At 42.8% G+C, this 22,368-nt stretch overlaps 1 protein-coding gene across 10 annotated transcripts in view; it reads right to left on the bottom strand.

Annotated features, from left to right (window-relative positions):
- dgkza (diacylglycerol kinase, zeta a) overlaps positions 1–22,368 on the bottom strand; it is a 562,825-nt gene that overhangs the window by 299,324 nt on the left and 241,133 nt on the right. For 7 of the 10 annotated variants that reach the window (XR_013577554.1, XM_078548882.1, XM_078548886.1 and 4 more), the window contains exon 1: positions 17,323–17,437. The exons of the other annotated variants lie outside the window; for them this stretch is intronic. The gene's annotated coding sequence lies outside the window, so the exon portion shown is untranslated. Of the gene's footprint in view, positions 1–17,322; positions 17,438–22,368 lie in introns of those variants that run through there. 10 annotated transcript variants of the gene reach the window in all.

The following is a 22,368-nucleotide window of genomic DNA, read 5'->3' as shown; positions in this document are numbered from 1 at the left end:
CCAACCAGAGAGCAGGCTGTGCCAGACTTGGTAGTGTGCAATGGCACAGGATTAATTAATGACCTCATAGTAAAGCAGCCTCTAGATTGCAATCATCATAACATGATTGAATTTCACATTCAGTAGGAGAGAGAGAAGAGTGGGTCTAGGGTTAGTGTTTTAAACTTAAATAAAGGCAATTACAAGGGTATGAAGACAGAGCTGGTTAAAATGAACTGGGAAAACAGGTTATGGAAATATTTCATAACTTTCAGCTAGATACATTCCAGTGAGAAAGAAAAACTCTGGGAGATGATTGCACCATCTGTGGCTAACTAAGGAAGGTGGTATCAAATTGGGGGGAAAAAAGTGCATAATTGTGCAGATTAGTGGTAGGTCAGAAGATTGGACAGAATTTAAAAACCAGCAAAGAATAACTAAAAAAAAGTAATAAGGAGCAAGAAATTAGAATGAGAGAAAGCCACCTAGAAATGTAAAAACAGATAACATGAGTTTCTACTAATATTTAAAAAGGAAGCCAGTAACTAAAAGGAGTGTGGGTCCTCTAGAATGTGAGTTGAGAATTAGTAATGGAAAATAAGGAAATGGTGGAAGTTTTGAACAGATATTTTGTGTCTGTCTTCACTGTAGAAGACACACATAACATCCCAAAATACTTGTAAATCAAGAGGTGAAAGGGAGGGAGGAATTTAAAACAATTACAATCACTAGACAAAGGGTAGAGAGAAATCTGGCACTAAAGGTTCACAACTCACCAGGACCTGATGGACTTTTGTAGACATAAAGAACCTACTTGAGGGGTTTAGATATGTCAAGTGAATGGGCAAAAAATTGACAGATTTTAAAATGTAGTAAAAAACGTAGGAAAACGTGAAACATTTGTAAATGTAGAAAAACACTTTGGCAGGAAGAATGAAACAACAGCATGTTATTTAAATACAGAAAGATTGTAAAACTCTGTGGTACAGAGAGATCTGGGTGTCCTGGTACATGAACCGCAAAAAGTTAGTATACAGGTACAGCAAGTGATTAGGAAGGCAAGTGGAATGTTGGCATTTATTGCAAGGAGAATGGAAGTAGGGATGTTTTGCCACAGTTGTACAGGGTATTGGTGAGATCATGTCTAGAAAACTGTGTAAAGTTTTGGTCTCCTAATTTAAGAAATTGCATTAGAAGCCATTCAGAGAGGGTTCACTCAACTGATTCCTGGGATGAAGGAGTTATCATATGAGGAAAGGTTGGGCCTGTATCCATTGGAGTTTAGAAGAACGAGAGGTGATCTTATTGAGACATATAGGATCCTGAAGAGAATTGACAGGGTGGATGCTGAGAGGATATTTCCCCTTATGGGAGGGGCTAGAATTAGGGTACACAATTTAAAAATAAGAGGCCTCCCATTTAAGACAGTCTGTGGAATTCTCTGCCGTAGAGAGCAGTGGAGTCTGGGTCATTGACCCTTGGTTGACATGGGTGGAGTTGAGGCCACAATCAGATTAGTCATGATCTTATCAAATGGGTGTAGGGTGTAAAGTAGGCTCAAGTGGTTGAATGATCTACTCCTACTCTCTTGTATTAATAGTTTCTTCTTGTGCAACATCATGCCAATTGAATTCACGCCACATGATGTCAAGAATGGCAGAGACAACTGGACACAGCAAAGGCCATAGACCCCCACGACATAAGCCACCAGCATTACAGCCAACGCTCCAGAACTGTAGTACCATCACAGCTACAACACTGGCATCTCCATTGATGTGGAAAATCAATCATTTAGGTCCTGCCCACAAAAAAACAGAACAAATCCAAGCCAACCAATCACTGTTCATTCAGCCTACTCTCGATCATCAGCAAAATGATGGAAAATGTCGGCAACAGCACTTCCAATTGGCACTTACTCAGCATTAACCTGCTTGCCAATTCCGGCTTCTGTCCTGACCCAAACATTGATACTAGAGCTGATTCCAGAGCTGAGGGGCGAGTGGCCGTCTTTGACATTGAGACATCATTCAAATGAGTGTGGCAGCAAGCAGCACTAGTAAAACTGAAGTCTTTAGGGTACAGGGGTAACACTGAGCTAGGGTCATATTTGGTACAAAACAAGATGGCTCCACTTCATAAACGATCCCTGGAGAGAGACTGACGTTTGTTGCCAGTATTTGCTGAATACAGTCAGCTCGCAACATGAAGGAGTTGGAGAGTACATAATGTTTGAGTACTGGACTCCAGGCACCTAATTAGTGCAGTGGGATTCAGTGGGACACCTAACTCTTTCCTGCAAGACCTAATTACTTCCACACCACTCCAGCTGTGCCACTGTACAACACAGAGACAGCATGCTGAACCACACCAAAAGCTGCATCCTTCTTAAAGTGGGCAAACAATAAGTCAAACTCCATCAGCAAATGGGGCCTTCAATTATTTTATTTTCTTTTCATTTACCTCTTTCCGCTCCTAACCTTCCAGCAGCTTTCAGTACCTTCACCTTGTGTGCTAGGCGCGAGCAGCGACATTTCGCAAGCTAACTGACCATGAAAGGATTTCGCAGCAAAGCCTTTGCTGTCCACACACAGATACACACACTTTACAGCAAAGGTCAATATATAGCTTTCAGGAGCAGGGTGCTTAAGCCAATTATAATCCCCTCACTCTTAACTTCACTTGAGGTTGACTTATCTCAGTACCGATCAAATCTCCAGCTCTTCGGTCTGTACAGTGCAGTTCAATGGTGAGCAGGGCATTGACTGAGATATCAGGGATAATTTTGTGACAGCAAATTCTCTAAGTGTTTTATTTTCACTGTAGAGTGGATCAAATGCAATTCCATGGCAATCCTTCTTTACAATAAAGAATATATGTGCTAAAAGGGGAGGGTGGGGAACAATGTGTGCTGCACCCAGCATCACTCAAACAGATGGGTAGGATCTTGCTGTGCACAAAACTAGCTGCCAGTTTTCCTACATTATAACAGTAGCTACACTTCAAAAGTACTTCACTGGTTGCAAAACGCTTAGGGATGTCCTGAAAACAGGAAAGGTGCTATATAAATGGTACCCTCTTTCTTTTCCCTGTGCTGAACTGTGTCTGTTTTATTATCCAGGGTAAACACCTCCTCGTCACTACTCTATCATATTAAACCACATAGTCAAACCAGATTAATGAATGCAGGCAGTGGGGGTTGGGTGGGGTGAAGGGATTGTGGAGTAAATGAAACTAATTTCAGAAATAGTCTTTTTGTTAGCATCACTTCTGCATTCACAACAACCTTCAGCACACAACCACAGGGGCAGGCTACACAGGGTGTAGGTGATGAGACACTCTGCCAGTCTCCTGAAGATCCTCATACTGAAAGGATGCCACCAGGATTTGAAAGGCACTCTGGAAAGCATTTTCTTTATTGGCATAAAGTACAAAGTGCTCCCATCTAAAAGGGTCCATTGCTTAACAACTGGAATAGGTAGCTCTCAAGCCTCTTACCACAGGAAGCCTGTTTATTCAATGACCATATGACCATTTAGTCAATGCGCCAATAATTGCTAATAATTCAACTGTGTTTTGCCCCACTTTTCATGTCATGGTCCTTTAAATACAAGAAACTGTGACAAAAGCAAAAGCTGTAAGCGAGAGGCTCACATGGCAGACACTGACTGCAAACTGTACATGTCACACCTTCACCTGACAATCCTGGAGAAAATCTAGTCACATGATAGGAAAATTCATTTAGAGTTGTCATCAAAGAGATTGGACGCCTTAGAATAGAGACAGCAAAATGTTCAACTGTCACCTGATGCTGTCATTGCATTTATGTACTACATGGTATATATTTATTGCATATTAGCAGTGTTCTCAGTAAGATTCCAGAAAAGGGTAATGGTGAGTATGCAAGTTGTTTGTACTATGTCCACTTGAAACACATTCACAGATCGTGCTCCTAAGCTTGTCTGTAGAGAGTATTTTGAGCTAATCAATATTTGAGTAAAAGACTGGTGCTCAAGGTTGGACCATCACCCATGGTTGCAATCACAGAACACAGGAGTCCATTCAGCCCATCATGCCTTTGAAAGAAGTAGTCCCTCACTCTGCCTTTTCCCCACAGCCCTGCAAATCTTTCCTGTTCTAGTATATGTACAATTCCCTTTTGAAAGTTATTGAATTTCATTTAATCACCCTTTCAAGAAGGGTCTTCCTGATCATATCTACCTGCTGCATAAAATAATTTCCTCCTCATGTCATCTCTGGTTCTTTTGCCAATTATTTTAGATTTGGGTTCTCTGGTTACTGAGAACATAGGACATAAAATGTCAGAGAGCAAGTCAACCCTTGATCGTTTTGTACAATGTCTGGATCAAGTTGCCCTTACCTAGTCCTACAGGAGAAAGTCTGATTGTTTACCCTGTCCACCAGGATACTACATGATGTAGGAGAAAGCAAATCAAAAATAACAAAAGGTGAAAACCAACAGTCCAACTATCTGCCAACTAAAAATCACACTGTACAAATGTGGCAAGTTAGTGGGCCTCTTACGGTACAGGAAATGAAAAAAGCCCCTCTATACATTTTAATTTCTACTTGTAACATTACTGGGGGCAACATTAGTGTGTACATCTGATTTCTTAATCCTCAAAAGGTAGTGTCTTTTATTTTATCTGCGTTCATCTGCAGAAGATCTCCATGGTACTAATTCGAAGAGGAGCAAGGGAGTTCCTGGGTGCTCAGCACTTGCACTCAACCAATATTATTACTTACATTATCTGATCATTTCCTCCTTCCTGTTTGTGCGCACAAATTGGCTACTGTGTCTCTCTAAATATCCCCCATTGCAATAGAAACTGCACTTCAGAAGTATTTATTTAGCTGTAAAGTACTTTGGGATGTCCCAAGGTTGTGAAAAGTGACATAGAAATGCAAGCCTTTCTTTTCTTTTCCAGCGGCTGCTTTATTTTTTCCTGCTGTGCACAACGTTTACCACCTGAACCAATGAGTTCTCCAGTACCAGGCCACGAATCCAAAGCTGGAAGGTGTATTCAGAAAAACAATCTCCTTGATTCTTCCTCCCTTATGATACCTAGCCTGAACGCTGCATTCTTTCACTGAAGCACAGTGAAGATTATCAACTCTGCAGCACAAGGATCAAACACAGTTCCCCAACCACTGTGCCACTATACATTACAGCTTAAATGTACGAAAAGAATCTTTGCATTCCTGATCCTCACGTCTGAGGCACTTTTATGTCAGCTTCACATCAATGACCTGGACTCAAATGCAATAGAATTGGGCCAAATGTGCAAATAATACCAAGCCAGATGTGGTAATGGAATCGAAGGAGGCAGTGTGGAAATTTCTGACTGAACTGGAAAAAATAAGTAACTGGAAGGAACATCAATATAGAGCACTTACAAAGGGTACTACACACAGGAAGGAAAAAAATAGGCAACACATACATGGTGTTGAAATAGAGAAAGACAAAGTTAGGAGTCTTAGACTCAACACTTAAAATATCTACTCAATATCGAACAACAACCAGCAAAAGCAAAAGAATGGTGAAAGATACAGCCCAAAATAGTAAAGTAGTAGTCAGGAGAGTTGGGACTGAACTGTATAGTATTCTGGTCAGAAGTGCAGTCTGACCAGAACTGGACAGAGTACTGGAGGGGAACGATGGTGTGACCAGAACTGGACACAGAACTTGGAGGGGGGTGGGGGGAGAAACAGTGTGACCGGAACTGGACACAGCACTGGAGGGACAGTCTGACCGTACCTCTAGTGCTGCATTAGCCCCAAATATCATTTTCAAGCCAGTTGGATGTTGCAATAGAGCAACCGTTGGATGATTCAATTTGGGTGAAGCAAGACAGGCTGAATGGCCTCTCTCATCTGTATTTATCTTGTTATGTAATCATTAGCAGAATTTGGGAACAGTATAAAATCAGTCATCTTGTTTGGTGATTTCTACTGTTTTCAGCTAGATTGCTTCATCTGAATTATTTTCATCTTGCGAACACCCAAACCCGAATAATGGCTGGGCTCAAAAAGCTATTCGGCAAAAGAGAAATTGCAATCTAATTTTTAAAGTAACTCGTGTATTATTAAAGTCAAAACATAAGGTTGAAATGTCTGCTGCAGTATTGTAGTTTTTCCAGAACCCACGCTTTATCAGGTTGAGAATTTGTTGGAGATTTACAGTAAGAGTTTATCTGACTGAAATAAGATGGTACCCTGTACCATTCTTGCAAAGCTTGGTGTCCTACAGATTTTAAATACCTCTCAGTATTTCCAAAGATTGCAATGTCTCTACAAAATAAATATTTTCTACAAACTTTTTACTTTCGTAGACATGACCACAGATAAAAGTTGTTCCAAGCTCTCTAGACCCTGGATTGCCTCAAACATCTCAGTGCCATTGGTGACAGCAGAGAGGAGGAGTAAAACTGAAGGTTAATTCAGAATCCTCTTATCTCCGCCTCCGCAAGATGCAGAGTTTAGTACATTTACAAAAAAGGGGAATAATCATCATTGTTCAAAGAGTACTGGGAAACCTATTTCCTAAATAAGTGACATAATGACATGAATTAGTAAAATTGCATCAAGGTAAAGTCGATGTCTCCTCATGTAGAAAGGCCAAGAGGGTGAAAATGTTGAATGGCATTTCTTCATTCCCTTTACGAATCCCTCTCATCCCCCTGCCCTTTAAATAAATGCACCTCAAAACAGACAAGGTGGAAATGCAACTCAAATTCCAAAGCTCTCGCCCAACTGCAACTTGCACAGACTGTGAGCAGAAAGACACTCTTAAGGGCAGACTGTGGTGCTTTATTTAAAGCAGCTTCCCAGTTTGTGGCCTAAACTGGATTCTTGAGAGATTAAAAAAACTTTAAGCAGATAAGAGTGAAACTCTTACTGTGTTCCTTTAATATGGGGTCTCTTCATTCTTTTGATAAACATAAATGCAGCAACAGAAACAAAAATATCAGCATGGTTTTCCTTTGGTTGCTGATGTGAATAAAAAGCTCAGTGTGAGAGTGCGAAGAAAGGGGGGAATCTGTTTCATCCCTGCATTCAGTTTTTCATTTAAGGGATTAACAATGGGGAAAGGAAAAAAAAGACATACTTGTGCTTATATGGCATTTTTCACAAGCAAACATCTGAAAGTGCTTTACAGCCAATGAAGTCCCGTTGAAATGGAGGAAATGCGCCAATGACAATTTGATAATATGTCACCAGAATAAATGGGGTGTCTCACAGCTTTAAGAGCAGCATCACCCAACAGGATTCCCAGATAATCTTAGTCCCAAATGCTGTCTAATAACTATTCTTCAGCTAGTCTTCCCTTCTATTCCATTTTGCTCTTTAAGGTTACAATACATCATATTTCAGTCTAGAATGCAACTAAGTGAATCATTTCAGTCCTGAGTGAAACCCACTCCACTCCACTGGGAAAAGAGCAAGATGTAGGGCTCAATGGTGAAAAAATATATTTAAAATATTAAATCAAATGATCATCGTGATGCTGCTTCCAATGCCTTACTAAGTCGATCAGCCGCATCCTCTGTAGTTTCTAGTTATCGAGGAAGTAGTTCAATTTTTTTCTCCATAATTCTTTCATGTGAGGGAGCGTTGTCCTTCTGATGGTTTCCAGGACTGACCTGTTCAGTTTAATGTTTCAGTACCTTCTGAAATGAAGTGCTGCCAACTAATTTTAGGAAGAAAATGTCTGCCCTTGGCAATCTGAATTAGTGTGTTGAAGTGGGGAGGAGATGCGATTGGGGATGGGGTGGTTGGAGGAAGAGAGAACAGCATTGAGGGAAAAATACTGCTTTCAGCAGCTTTAAAAAATGCAACCAAAAAAACAAACAAACATTGAATAGCCTACCAGATAAGCATTGTAAAGATGGTGCTCGGCCTTTGTATCTCAGTTTCATCTTTGCAGTTTCGTAAGCTTTATTTTCTGCAGCAAAGATTAATATAAAAATATCCACTGATCTCCATTTTGATCTATTTCAAAAGTTACAAACCATCCCATAGGAGGACACAGAAAGCAAGGGAACAGGGTAGAGAGAATGAGGAGGAGGGAAAAGAGGGAGGCAAAAGTACAAATTAACAGAATCAAGACATATAACTTAAGGGCTGACATTTAAAAAAGAATATAGAAAGATGAGAAAAGGCCATCTGACTCATCGAAACTCAGCCCTTGAGTATATGAATTCTCCCATCATCAGGTCCAACTGTGTTTTGAATAACCCACAATGGTATAGACTCTAATGTTTCATTATGACAAGTCTTGTTAATGTTGCTATTCTGCTATATTTAGAGTGATGTGGATTTTTTTCCATTATTTGAATTCTATTCACTTGGGGGGTGTTTTGTAACAATTGCTATGGGATCCAAAAATTACATTTTACAAATTTCAAATTACATTCGTGCTATTAATCCTTCCTACAGAAAAAAAAAAGAGGCTCCAAAAGTGTTTCAAGAAAGTTGTTCTATGGGTTTGACTACTCAACAAGGTATTTTTCTTGTGGATTTCTCAATTATCGTAAATATTTCTTTGAACACTTGCATATTTCAGTATTAAAGGCATCAAGTGGATGAGTAAACTGGCTGCCTATTATAGTCTTTAAGCAAAAGATGGAAAAAAAAGGCAAGGATACAATCATTTTAAATTCAGATTAGTAAATGTTCTTCTGCTAAAAGCGTCACAGCACTCGCACTTTTGTGCAATATGCAACCAGAACATTAAGAGTGTCAAAACAGAGTTCTTCACTACCTTAAAAGATAATGTACTTTTCAAAAATCCATAAATAGATTTTACTTTGGAGTCCAATTCCCTTTCTCTTTCAAAGGCCAACAGATCTGTGAATTTTTGGCATTTTTCGCCCTTCGTCATTGCCCAGAGACCCAAAACTGGCTGAGAGGCATCAGTATAAAGATGGTATTTCCAATTAAAATGTTACTCCTTAAAAAAAGTTTAGTAATAGTACATCCCTGTGGGCTTGTAGCCCTTTACAACAAAGCAGTCATGCTTTATTTGTTTAACCTACACTTATACAAATCTCTGAAGCCAGTAGGACAAATTGAGAAGGCTCTTAAAGTTCAGAAATGGGTATGCTTATTATCAATAGAGGCATCGAGCACAAAAGCAAGGAAGTGATGCTAAACCTTTATAAATTACTTGTTAGGTCTCAGTTGGTGTAGTGTGTTCAGCTCCAGGCGTCACACTTTAGGAAGGATGGCAGTGCCTTGGAGAGGGTGCTGAGGAGATTTACTAGAATGGTGCCAGGAAGGAGGGATTTCAGTTCTATGGAAAGACTGGAGAAGGGGGATTGTTCAAAGAGCTGGCACAGGCATGACGGGCTGGATGTATAACATTTCATTCCACTAAAGGGCACATTATGGAAGTTGTTGTTGTTTGTCCAATTCTAGTTATGGAGCTTTGTGCAAAGCTGTGACAATGCCTGCGTCACATCTGCTGATGAGGTATCAACAGGTATTTGATATACTGTGATGAGTGGGAATCAGAAAGATGGTGAAATTGCTGGGTTCACAATGTCCTCACAATACGAATGATGATAGATTTAAAGTGGGAAATGGTGCTGGAGCCCTTTACGGTTTTGATAATAAGACCAGTTTTTCGGATTCCCTTTTACAGCCAATAAAATACCAGGATTAAAATTCTTATTTTACATCACTAAAAGAATCAACTTGTAAGGCACAAAAATATAATCTACCTGTAATGATCAAACACCGAAAAATTAAACATTTAGAAGCAGACTTAACTATTCTAACTGCTCAGTAGAACCTGTAAGCAGATACTGTTGTTATGCAACATTGAGCATCTCTATTATGTATTAAAATCACTGTGCAGCAAGTGTTTTATTAAAACTTATAATTATTTGTCACTTCTCTAGCTGATAGATCTCTCATCTACATGCCTTGGCGACATGATCCACAAACACGTCAGATTTCATACATGCGCTGACAGCAGCCAGCTCTACCTCATCACCAGCTCTCTCAAGTCCTCCACCTCATGTGATTTGTCATGCTGCTTGTCCTATATGCAGTTCTAAGTGAGCAGAAATTTCCTCTAATTAAATATTAGAGAAGGCCACCACAACCTATGCTCCCTTGCCACTGACTCCATCCCTCCCCCGGGTCACTGTCTGAGGCGGTACTGTTTGCAGCCTCAGCATTTTATTTGTCCCTGAATTGAGCTTCCAACCCCATATCCTCTCTATCTACATCCTGGGAGTTACTATTGACCAGAAACTGAACTGGACTAGCCATATAAATATTTTGGCTACAAGAGCAGATCAGAGGCTGGGAATCCTGCGGCGAGTAACTCACCTCCTGACTCCCTAAAGCCTGTTCACCATCGACAAGGCACAAGTCAGGAGCATGATGGAATATTCCCCACTTGCCTGGATGAGTGCAGCTCCAACACTCAAGAAGCCTGACACCATCCAGGACAAAGCAGCCTGCTTGATTGGCATTTCATCCACAAACATTCACTCCCTCCACCACTGATGCACAGTGGCAGAAGTGTGTACCATCTACAAGATGCACTGCAGGAATTCACCAAGGCTCCTTAGACAGCACCTTCCAAATCCATGACCCCTACCATCTAGAAGGACAAGGGCAGCAGACACATGGGAACATCATCACCTGCAAGTTCCCCTCCAAGCCACTCACCACCCTGACTTGGAAATACAGCAGATGGCACAAAGATAGGTAGGAAAGTATGTTGTGAAGAGGACATGAGGATGTTGCAGATGGATATAGATAGGTTGAGTGGGTGGGCAAAGATCTGGCAAATGGAGTTTAATTTGGGAAAATGTGAAGTTGTTTACTTTGGCAGGAAGAACAAAAAAGCAGAATACTACTTAAATGGAGAACGGCTGCATAATTCTGAGGTGCAGAGGGATCTAGGTGTTCTTGTACATGAGTCACAAAAAGTTAGTATGCAAGTACAGCAAGTAATTATGGTGGCTAATGGAATGCTATCCTATATTACGAGAGGGATTGAACATAAAAGTAAGGATGTTATGCTTCAGTTATTCAGGGCATTGGTGAGACCACACCTTGAATACTGTAAACAGTTTTGGTCTCCTTATTTAAGGAAGGATGTAAATGCATTGGAGGCAGTTCAAAGAGGTTTACTAGATTGATACCTGGAATGGGTGGGTTGTCTTATGAGGAAAGGTTGGACAGACTGGATTTGGAGCTTAGAAGAGTGAGGGGTGATTTGATTGAAGTATACAAGATCCTGAATGGCCTTGACAAGGCGGACATCGAAAGGATGTTTCCTCTTGTGGGTGAGCCCAGAGCTTGGGGACACTCTTTTAAAATCAGGGGTCGCCCTTTTAGAACAGAGATGAGGAGAAATTTTTTCTCTTGAGGGTTGTGCAACTTTGGAATTCTCTGCCTCAAAAGGCGGTGAAGGCGAGGTCATAGAATATTTTTAAGGAAGAGATAGATAGATTCTTGTTAGGCAAGTGAATCCAAGGGAAAGTGGAAATCGAAACACAAGATGATCAGCCATGATATTATTGAATGGCAGAGCAGGCTCAAGGGGCTGAATGGTCGACTCCTGTTCCTATTTCTTATGTACTTATATCGTCGTCCCTTCACTGTCACTGGGTGAAAATCCTGGAACTTCCTCCCCAACAACACTGTGGTGTACTGACACCACATGGACTGCAGCGGCTCAAGAAGGTAGCTCACCACCACCACCTTCTCAAGGGCAATTAGGGATAGGCAATAAATGCTGGCTTTGCCAGCAACGCCCACATCCCATGAACAAATTTTTTTAAAAAGGCGACCTACTCTGAAGCTGGAATATTGTCCATTTATGCCCCTGCCTCAATCTGTCTACCTCATTGAAACACTCATTCATGCCTTTGTTACCTTAGATTCAACTGTTCCAATGTGCTAGTGGCCAACCTCCCGTCTTCAACTCTCTTTAAACGCCAGCTCATCTAAAACCCTGCTGCCGAAATGCTAACTTGCATCAAGTCTCATTCACCTAACACCCCTGTGCTTGCTAACCTATCTTAACTCCCAGTCCAGCAACACCTCATGTTTAAAATTCCGTATTGAAATCACTCCATGGCCTCACACCTTGTTATCTCTGTAACCTCCTCCAGCCCTACAACCCTTCCAGATCCCTGCACTTCTCCAATTCTGGCCTCTGATGCACCCTGATTTTTAGTGGCAGCCATACCTTTAATTGCAGAGTCCCCAGGTTCTGTGATTCCATCTCTAACCTTCTCCCCTTTAAGGTGATCCTCAAAAGCTCTCCCTCCTTGACAAAGCTTTCAGTTAATTCTAATATCCTTTTGTGTGGCCTGGTGTCAAATTTTACTTAAGGCTTTGAATCTTTTACTACCTTAAAGACATTAAAAAGTGCAATCTGTTGATGTCCTGTTTTTTCAAAGTTAAAGATATCATGCTGTATAACACAATAGCTGCTATTTCATGAGAGCACAGAATCTTTGACTCTGCAATCTGGTCAGAGTTCCCAGAAATTGTTCAAAATGCTCTGGAAAGTCTTTTGCAACTCCCACTTTCTTTTTCAGTACCTGAAATTTCAAAATGAGGGTTGAATTCGGTAATTTTGCTGCAAATAATTTTGAAAACCGAGAGGACAAACTTCAAAAGCTCTGCTGCAGTGAAATATATTTTTTCTCGGTGAAGGGGAGTGCGAGAGAGATAGAGAGAGAGAGATCCCTCTGATCCGATTACAAAACAAAGAAAATTTGCAGGTGTAGCAAATGCATTGAATAGAGAAAGAGGGGGAGAAAGCAAAAGTTCATTAGTTCAACATTCAAAGAGTTGAATTTCAAAGCCAACTGATTATATCTATTTGCACTTGAGTTGGAAAGATAAATACACCTATGAGACAGCGACCCTAATCACAAATGCATCTTTGCATGTGTGGAGTGAGACACAGAAAGAAATCACCTTTGATCCTCCAATGAGAGATACTTTATTCAAAAACGACATGTCGGGCTGAATTTCAGAAAGAAATCAAGCCTCGGATTTGGGAACGGGAAGAGAAGCAGAGGGGAAAACATGTTGAGGGTAAAATGGCCTTTGGTCACTTGCCACTGTTCCTTGGAAGAAGCTAGTAGGAGCGAGCTGGTGGAGGGTTAAAGCCAATAGGAGGAGTGACAATAGAGCAGGACGGCGGAAAGAAAGGATTCTGGCTTTAAACTAGAGTTCAAAAGGGAGCATGGGGTTAACTGGAAGGGAAGAAAATAATGGGAAGGGAAAGGAGCCAGACACACAAAAGGGAATGAGAGGTGGAGAAAGGCAGAAAGCAATTGGGGAGGAGATGGAAGAGAACCCTCTACAACTGCTACCCAAATGCAGCCTGCAACCATTGCCATCTCCTTTTCCCACATTGGAACACCATATTGTCATCACTTGCACCTAAAAGGAATTAGAGAATTTACAGCAGAGTAACAGGTCATTTAACACAACTTGTCGGTGCTGCTGTTTATGCTCCACACAAGCCTCATCACACCCTACTTCAGCTCAACAATCAGCATATCCTTGTATTCCTTGCTCCTTCATGTAGTTATCTCATTTCCCGTAAATACATCTATGTTATTTGCCTCAACCACTCCTGTGGGGACAGGTTCCACATTCTAACCACCCTAACAGGTTTTGACTGAAATTCCTTATTGGGTTTATTATTCACTACTTTTGGATTCTGTCACAAGTAAAACATCTCCCATAGATCTGAAATCATTAGCAGTATTTAATGCCCCCACCAGAGGCAAGATCAGAGGCACTGAGTGTTGGGGAGGGGGTCATGTGATTGGGTGGGAGATCCCACCTCCCTTCAATTAAGTGGGGTGGGAAGGCTTTTGGGCCTGCCTTGGCTTCCTGCCTTAAGGCCAATTAAGGCCCGTTAGGGCCACATAAGGGCCTCACCCCACTGCTGCTGATATTCAACCAATGGCCATGAGAGGCCATCATCCAGGGAGGCTGCCTAGCAAACCCCATCATCAGGTTTCCCTGCAGCCTTTCCCTGCCCCCTGTTCAAAGGCAGTCTGCACTCAATCGAGGGACCTAGCATCAGGAACAGGGTGGTGGGTGCTGGCTGGTGTGGGGGTGACCTACAGGAAGCCATGACCCTGCCCTTGGTGTCAATCCCCTTCCTCGCCTCCCAGCCCTGCCAACACCACCCACCCCACACCAGCCAGCACCCACCTCCCTCGGAATCCCAACCCAACCCACTGAACTGTCTCTGGCGGAAACATTGCCAATCCTGAGTAAGTCCCTCAATACCAGCAGCGGCCACCACTCCTGGTGGTGCTGCCAGTACTGCAGCTCTTGGGGGCAGGATTTCTGCCCGCACCGGGCTTAATTCAGTGGGAGACCCAATGCTGTCCAGGTTAAGTGCCGGATTACCTCGGCATAATGATGAGCCTCCTGTGGAAAGGCGATGCGGAGCTCCCACCGGTTCTCTAACCGTTGAGAAGGACACATGTGGCCACCACTAAATTCCACCTAGTAAGTGAGAATAGTGCAATTGGGGGGGGCAGGGGTGGCCTTTTCCACTCTATGCTGGTAGTGGATGAAGTTCTTTGCTCCAGCACATTCATGGAAAATTGTCCCAGGGAATCCACTGACCAAGCTAGTGGCATATTCAATGATCTTTTTGTTGTGGGGCAAAGGTGGTGGACCAAATGCTATAGAAAGAAAACACGCTTGCATTTATATCCCAGGACAGCCAATGATGTACTTATGAAGAATAGGAAATGTGGCAGCAATTTGCAACAGCAAGGTCCCACAAACAGCAATGTGATAATGACCATATACTTTGCTTTAGTGATGTTGGTGGAGGAGTAAATATTGGCCAGGACAGCAGGCAGAATCCCACTGTTCTTCTTCATGAGATCGACATAAACATCCACCTGAGGAGATAGTTGAGGCCTTGGTTCAACATCTCATCCGTAGAGAGGCCGCTCTCTCCTACTGGGAGTGCCGAGACTAAATGTTGTGTTCACACCCCTGGAGTGGGACTTGAACCAACAACCTTCTGGCTCAGAGGCGAGAGTACTACCTCTGAGCTGCACGGGCAAGACATTATTAAAATTGGAAAGGATCAAAGTTAGGTCACGTGATATTTGGCTTTTAAAAGGCTGAGGGGGAGGAAGGGAAAGAAAAGATGGAGTGGGTTAAGGAGTTGTACAGCTTTTGAGTTCTTAAGAAGGGGAATTAGACATGGGGCGATGAGTCCTGATTTCAACACAGTGAGGAGGAAGAAGATGGGAGGGGGAAGAAGAAACAGAAGACAAACATAACAGAAAAGGCAAGATACATCCAGCTCCATGGAGGCAGAACAGATACGAGACACACCATATTCACTGCCACAGAAGACTCCCTAGATTTACACAAATGGAAAATGGCATCATACAGCTATCAGACTCCTGTCTGTAGCTCTTCACATACCAAAAGGCTCCCTATCAGTCAAACCCTGCATTGCGCCCATGGCCCTGCACTGTGAAGAGGCTCTGTAGTACATGGTGACTGTACCATAAGCATGGGCTCGTCACAGAGTATGGTCATGGCAGGGGCAAATCCTGCATACGTTACACAGTTAAATAACAGGCTCCGTTAACCAGGAGATCGTCTCTAATCCACTCTCCAGGCAGACAGAAAAAACACATCAGATTTGGAGTGGGAGAATTTGACTCCTGTGAAGTACAGCACAGAAGCAAAGTAAATCACAACTATGAGGAACACAAAGCCCTCAAAGCAAGGGCCCAGTACACAACCCAGAGGACAAGTGTTGGCAAAAACTGAAACCCAGAACTGGCATCGCGGTTCCTGCTGGAACTGGAGGTGGTGGTGAGCCCTTGTTAACACAAAGGCCTATCATCAGTTGCATGCAGGCCACTTGTTTCCCCATTATACACTGTCTGGGTGGGAAGCGATTGTTGTGTAAACGGCCTTGCAGGCAGACAGCACACTGAGCCCTCGCTGCACAGAAGGAGGAGGCTGCTTTTGAGGGACAGAGGAGAGCGTATCTGTTCATCTTGTATTTTTCACCTGGTTTACTCCTTGCCAAATACATGGCGCGTAAAATGCATAACCCTTTTATCCAGTGTGTATCTTGCATTCAATTGCATTCAATGCCACATGCACTTAAGTGGGAATTATTTGACTTCACTTTTAATTTTTAAATTCTGGCAGCAATCTGACAATCCTGCACTCAGTTCGGTACCTTAAGCATTATAGTAGCTTGCTGGCTTTAATTCGTAACACTCCAGCATTTCAGAAATGACTAGTTTACTATTTAAACAGCAGAGCGAGGACTTCCATGCTAAGTCTTTCAGATATGGTCGCTGTTAAAAACACACACACACAAACCATGCAACTAAAAAGTACATTGCAGGCATAAATAAACACATTTCAGATGGAGGAGTCTTGTGCTCCATTTGTATTTTTCTCTCTCTCTTTTCTGCCCGCAAGGGTGCTGACTCACTTGGTAAAGTTTAAGTACCAGCAGTACCGAGTACCTGGCCAAGTAGAAATGTGTATAAATGGCTTGTGGCTATTTGACTTTAGGGTGCTCACATCTCTTCCAGCAGGGTTTGAAGCTGAGCATTCGTGAGCAGGGACCCCAGGCAGAATTTCCCCTCTCCTCGCGAAGTCTAACTGTAACCTTCCCGAGACTGCTTTGAGCTGTCAACACCGTGGGGGGTGCGGGGGAAAAAGGGGAAGTTTGAACCTGACACATACCTGTTCGGCAGCACAGACAGGCAGACAGACAGGAGGACTAGTTTGGGTTAAATCAATGCTGCCAGACACCGACACTTTTACTCCTGTCACTGGAACGCAAGAGGGTGGATTGGCTGTGAGAACTTGGCTGAAGGTGGTGGGATAGGACCAGGCGGTGGGAGATTGCATTTCAGAAGTCCCAGGACCTCTCCCTCCCACTCCTTGGAGGATTGTAATGAAAGGCAGACTGGTGAACATTTTCTCAAGCTCCAGGCTCAAATATCAGGAAGTATATGCACCCATTACACGATTCTATTAAAATCAGACAGCTTTACCCTCTCATGCTAGCCCTTAAAAACCTGGTGGGGAGGAGAGGGTTTGACTCCACGCAAGATTCCACTTAAAATCATCGAGCACCGACCCGGACTTTTCAGTTTTTAAGCTTTTAAGGGAGGAAGAATAAAATGCAAGAGCACAAATGAAAGTTGCTTCACCTTGAGGAATCAGATAGCAATGAAAAAAAACAACCTGGCTTATTTACACCATCATAAACAACAGACTAGCAAGATAAAAAACAAAGTATTGAAATACGACCTGTGAGGCTACACGGAGGTTGGCTCCAGCCAATAATTCTTTAGCATACACTCACTGACTGGTCCAAGGGGAAGCTGTAGGGCAAAGCTGAGGGGAGGGGTGGGAGGTGGTGCTGGCTGGCTGCGTGTCCTCGAGAGAAACTGTGCAACACTGATATATCAGCTGAATAAGTGCACTTCCTTTACTGAGCAACTGAGCTGCTCTCTCTCTCTCTCTGGGTTGGTTTCCAAGTGCAGTCTGTCAAGCAGATTTGAGCTGTCTATTTTCCCCATTGCCACAGCAACCAAGGAGGACAATCCCCAACCCATGAGTCAGAGGCTATCGTTCCCCTCCTCATTCCCACAGTCGTGTGCACACTGGGATTTGCTGCAAACTCTCACTGCTCAGGCTGATATGGGACGTGTGTTGTAAATAGCAAAGTGTGTTGAAATTGTATTGAGGCACCTCAAATTAGAACATGCTGTATGTCGAAAAGCTGAATTCTACTGCACTTTCTGTAACATTCAATTTGAAATATTTTGGAATGTACTTACATAAATTTTATGAATAAAGTATATTTTTTGGAAAAAACCCACATTCCATTGTTTCTAATTCTATATTTAAAAAATATTTTTTAATAGCTGGTCTTCAAAAACTAAACTTTCAATATTGATTTAGCATGCAGATTTACATGCTAAAAATACATAAATGGGCAGGTGCAAAATGGAGACTTCATTCAGGCGCAAAATTGAACTTCACACCCAGCTAAAGCAGCTCAGGGCTCACAGCAGCCACCTCCACCAAAGTCCGAGGGGCAATCGCCAGACTGGGCTTAGCTCATCTCAATGCATTACAATTGGCCTCAGCCCCTCTGATCTACAACAGCAAAAATCATTTAGGGTCCCACTCCAAAAGATGCTTGCAAGAGCACCTGCTGTAGACAGAACCAAGCCCAGCTGTGATACCCACCCTGGTCAAAGAGCTTCCAGAAATGTTGTGATGGCTCATTCATAGATAATGAGCACTAACCTTGGTTGTCAGAGAATGACCATCCAGATCCATGACCAGAGTATCCCATCCAGGAGCTGGCACTTTCAAACAGAGAGGACGGCCAGGGAAGAAACTAAAATGATGGCACAGAATCTGGGCGCCAGCATCCTGTGCCACATTGCTGTCTCACAGCGACGCATTAAAACATCCAAGAGACAATGATAGCACATGAAAAGTAGCAAGTACTCCCTTCTGGTGTGCGAGAGAGACAGTGCCACACAGACAACCAAAGTGCTTTCAGCCAGAGTAAGGAAAAGAAAATGACTTGCATTTATATAGCGCCTTTCATGACCCAAAGCATCTTGCAGCCAGTGAAGTACTTTTGCAGTTTAGTCACCCCTGTTGTAACCTAGGAAACAGTGAGCTATGAAGAGGGGTTTGTTTTACATAAGGGCAGTTAACACATTCCCAATAGTTCACAAAAAAGAGGAACTTGACCAAGGACAAATTCAGTCCTTTGTATGCATCTACAAGGCACAAGTCAGGAGTGTGATGGAACACTCCCCACTTGCCTGGATGAGTGCAACTCCAACAATGCTCAAGAAGCTCGACACCATTCAAGACAAAGCAGCCTGCTTGATTGGCACCCCATCCACAAACATTCACTCCCTCCACCACCGACGCACAGTGGCAGCAGTGTGTACCATCTACAAGATTAACTGCAGGAACTCAACAAGACTCCTCAGACAACACCTTCCAACCCACAATTGCTACAATCTAGAAGGACAAGGGCAGCAGATACATTGGAACACCAGCATCTGGAAGTTCCCCTCCAAGTCACTCACCATCCTGACTTGGAAATATATTGCCATTCCTTCACTGCAACTGGGTCAAAATCCTGGAATTCCCTCCTTAACAGCACTGTGGGTGTACCTACACCACATGGACTGCAGCGGTTCAAGGCAAGTTCACCACCTTTTCAAGGGCAACTAGGGGCGGGAAATAAATGCTGGCCCAGCCAGCAACGCCCACATCCCATAAACGAATATCTTTAAAAAAGGAATGCAATTAAATGCAGCTGAGCCCAAGTTTAATTTGGCTCTAGTTTCTCCGTTGGCTGAATTCTCTCCGATAACATTTCACTGAGTAACTTTCAGGGACCCTGCTCAGAATGTCTGGATTAGATGGCATTCTTGAGAATAACCAGCAATCACTCAATTACCCCATGTTTTGTTTGAAAATACAAAGACTGCATACAATAGGAGCACAAATGGTTTCAATCACAACTATTTTCCTTTGCAATAAAGCAGGAGATTACAGCAGCAGCAGACCCAAAGTCAAACAACAATTTGCATTTCTGTAAAGACCTTTAAAATCATAAAACAGTCCAAGGGACATCACAGGAATGCTAGCAGACAAAACCTGGCAATGAGCCACATAAGAGGATGTTAGGTCAGGTGACCAAAATCTTGGTCAAAGAGGCAAACTTTAAGGAGGATGTCTTAAAGGAGGGAGAGGTAGTGAGGCAAAGGAGGGAATTCCAGAGATTAGAGCCTCTTCAGTGTAACAGCCACTGATGTGGAGCAAAGAAAATCAGGAACGTGCAAGAGGCCAGAGTTGGAGGAGCGCAGAGATCTCCGGGGGTTGTAGGGTTTGAGGCTACAGTGACTGGGAGGGGTGAGGCTATGGATGGACTTGAGGTACAGATGAGGTGGAAGCACCCCACCATTAACACCAATCATAGTCTCCATAGTGAAATGGAGAAGCCGGCAGGGTCGCAGACTGAGGGTTCCAAAACATTTACCCATCACCTTCTTTTCGGATGCTCACTGTGCACTTACCTCACTCTACGTCAGAAAAAATATATAGAGCCTTCCTTCACCTAAGAAAATTCCAAGTGCCCTACAGCCAATTAAGCCAAGGGAGGGTTTGTTTCCCTGGCTGGGGAATCTAGAACATGGGATCACTAAGTCAGGATAAGCAGCTGGGTCATTTGGGTCTGAGATGAGCAGAAATTTCTTCATTCAGAGGGTTGTGAATCTTTGAATTCTCTACCCCAGGGGGTTGTAGATGCTCCATCGTTGACTATATTTAAAGCTGGGATAGACAGATTTTTTGGTGTCTCAAGGAGTCAAGGGACTTGGGGAGCAGGTGGGAGTGTGGAGTTGAGGCAGAATGAGTGGTGAATAGCAGACCAGATGTGAGGGGCCGTATGGTCTATTCCTGCTCCAATTCTTATGTTATGTCCCTTTGAAGTGTAGTCACTGTTGTAATAAAAGAAATACAGAAGAATGGCCATTAACAGGAAATTAGGCCCCAGCAATGTGTCAGCACCTTTAAGGCACTGGGGGTAGTTGGGGGGAGGAGGAGGGCGATGGCAGCAAGTGAGGAAGAGAAGAATTAATGAAGCTTTTTTTTTAAAGAAAAATATCAAGAGTGCCTGAAGTACAAAGTGAAAATAATACTTCTTGCTCGTTTACATTTCAGACTTCTGTATGATGACAGATTGAGCTATTAATTTTATATTATAAACAGAGCTTGCTGTATCTTAGTAACAGGGCATGTTCAGAGGAGAAGAATAAATCTCATTTGTAGCCATTTGCCAATATTGAACAATGTTAATACCCTCTTGTGACGATCAGCACTTGTCAAGTACATGCAGCTCAACACTGAAAGTGGTGGATAAAAAATAATCACTTTAAAACTGCACTGCAAAAAAAATCCTCACACTAAATGACAAAAATGGTTTGCAGTTGGATGAGGTCAGACAGTAGCTTGGGGAGTAAAGGAGACAGTATAATAGCTGCAATGTTTATCCCTTTCTGACAACACAGGCTGAAGCAGACTGTTCACAACCTTGGTGTCATATTTGACCCTGAAATGAGCTTCCCACTATGTACCCACGCCAAAACCCTCACTCGTGCTCCTGTTACCACTAGACTTAATGATTCCAATGCACTCCTAGCAGGCCACCCACATTCTACCCTCTGTGAACTTGAGGTCATACAAAAACTTGCTGCCCATGTCCTAACTCTTCCCAAGTCCTATTCCCCTATCACCTCTTGCGCTAGCTGATTTATACTGGCTTCCGGTTAAGCAACGCCTGAGTTTTTTAAAAAAATTCTCATCCTCACTTGCAAATTTCTCCACAGCCTCACCCCTCCCTATCTCTGTAATCCCCTCTAGCCCCACAACCCTCAGATTTCTACACTCCTTTAATTCTGGCCTCTTGAGAATCCGCAATTTTAATCGTTCCACTATTGGTGGCACGGACTCTTATCTCTGAAATTCCCTGCCTAAACCTCTCCACCTTGTTTTACCCCTGTAAGGTGCACCTTAAAACCTACCTTCCTGATCAAGCTTTTGGCCATCTATTCTAATAGCTCATGTTGGTCAGTGTAAAATTTTGCTTTATAGCACTCCTGTGAAGCATTTTGAGATGATTTGTAACATTAAAGAGGGTAAATAAATACAAATTCTGGAAAGGGAAAATAACATACTGTAAGATGAGTCACACAGTCTCTTGCAGCCAATAATATCACATTGCGGGCAGGCAACTGGGAATGGGGTTGCCAGTTATCAGAATACTGAGAACAGCACTAAGACAGCCTAATTGTTACTGCCTAACTTTCAAAAAGGAAATGAATTCAGAAGGGACTTGAAAATGAGACATTTGCAGAGCTTTGGGGAGGAAAAAAAAAATCAGGTGTGGGGAGGCTACAAATAATGGACAGCTGTTTCAAAGAGCAGGCAGAGGCATAATAGGCCAAATGGTCTCCTTCTGTGCTCATAAGATCGTAAGATATAGGAGCAGGAGTAGGCCATTCAGCCCATCAAGCCTGCTCCACCATACAAGAAGATCTGATTATGCTATAACGCCATTTTCCTGCCTGCTCCCGCTCCCCCCCATAACCCTCGACTCCCTTGTTAATTAAAAATCTATCCAACTCAGCCTTGAATATATTCAATGACCCAGCCTCCACTGCTTTCTGGAGAAGAGAATTCCAAAGGCCAACAACCCTCAGAATTCCTCCTCATCTCTGTCTTAAAAGGGAGACACTATTTATAAACTGAGCC

Source organism: Cetorhinus maximus, chromosome 9 (genome assembly GCF_964194155.1).
Source record: "Cetorhinus maximus chromosome 9, sCetMax3.hap1.1, whole genome shotgun sequence".
In the NCBI taxonomy this organism is placed as follows: Eukaryota; Metazoa; Chordata; class Chondrichthyes; order Lamniformes; family Cetorhinidae; genus Cetorhinus; species Cetorhinus maximus.
Note: the sequence above shows the minus strand (reverse complement) of the source record. Positions and strands in the feature narration are given on the sequence as shown.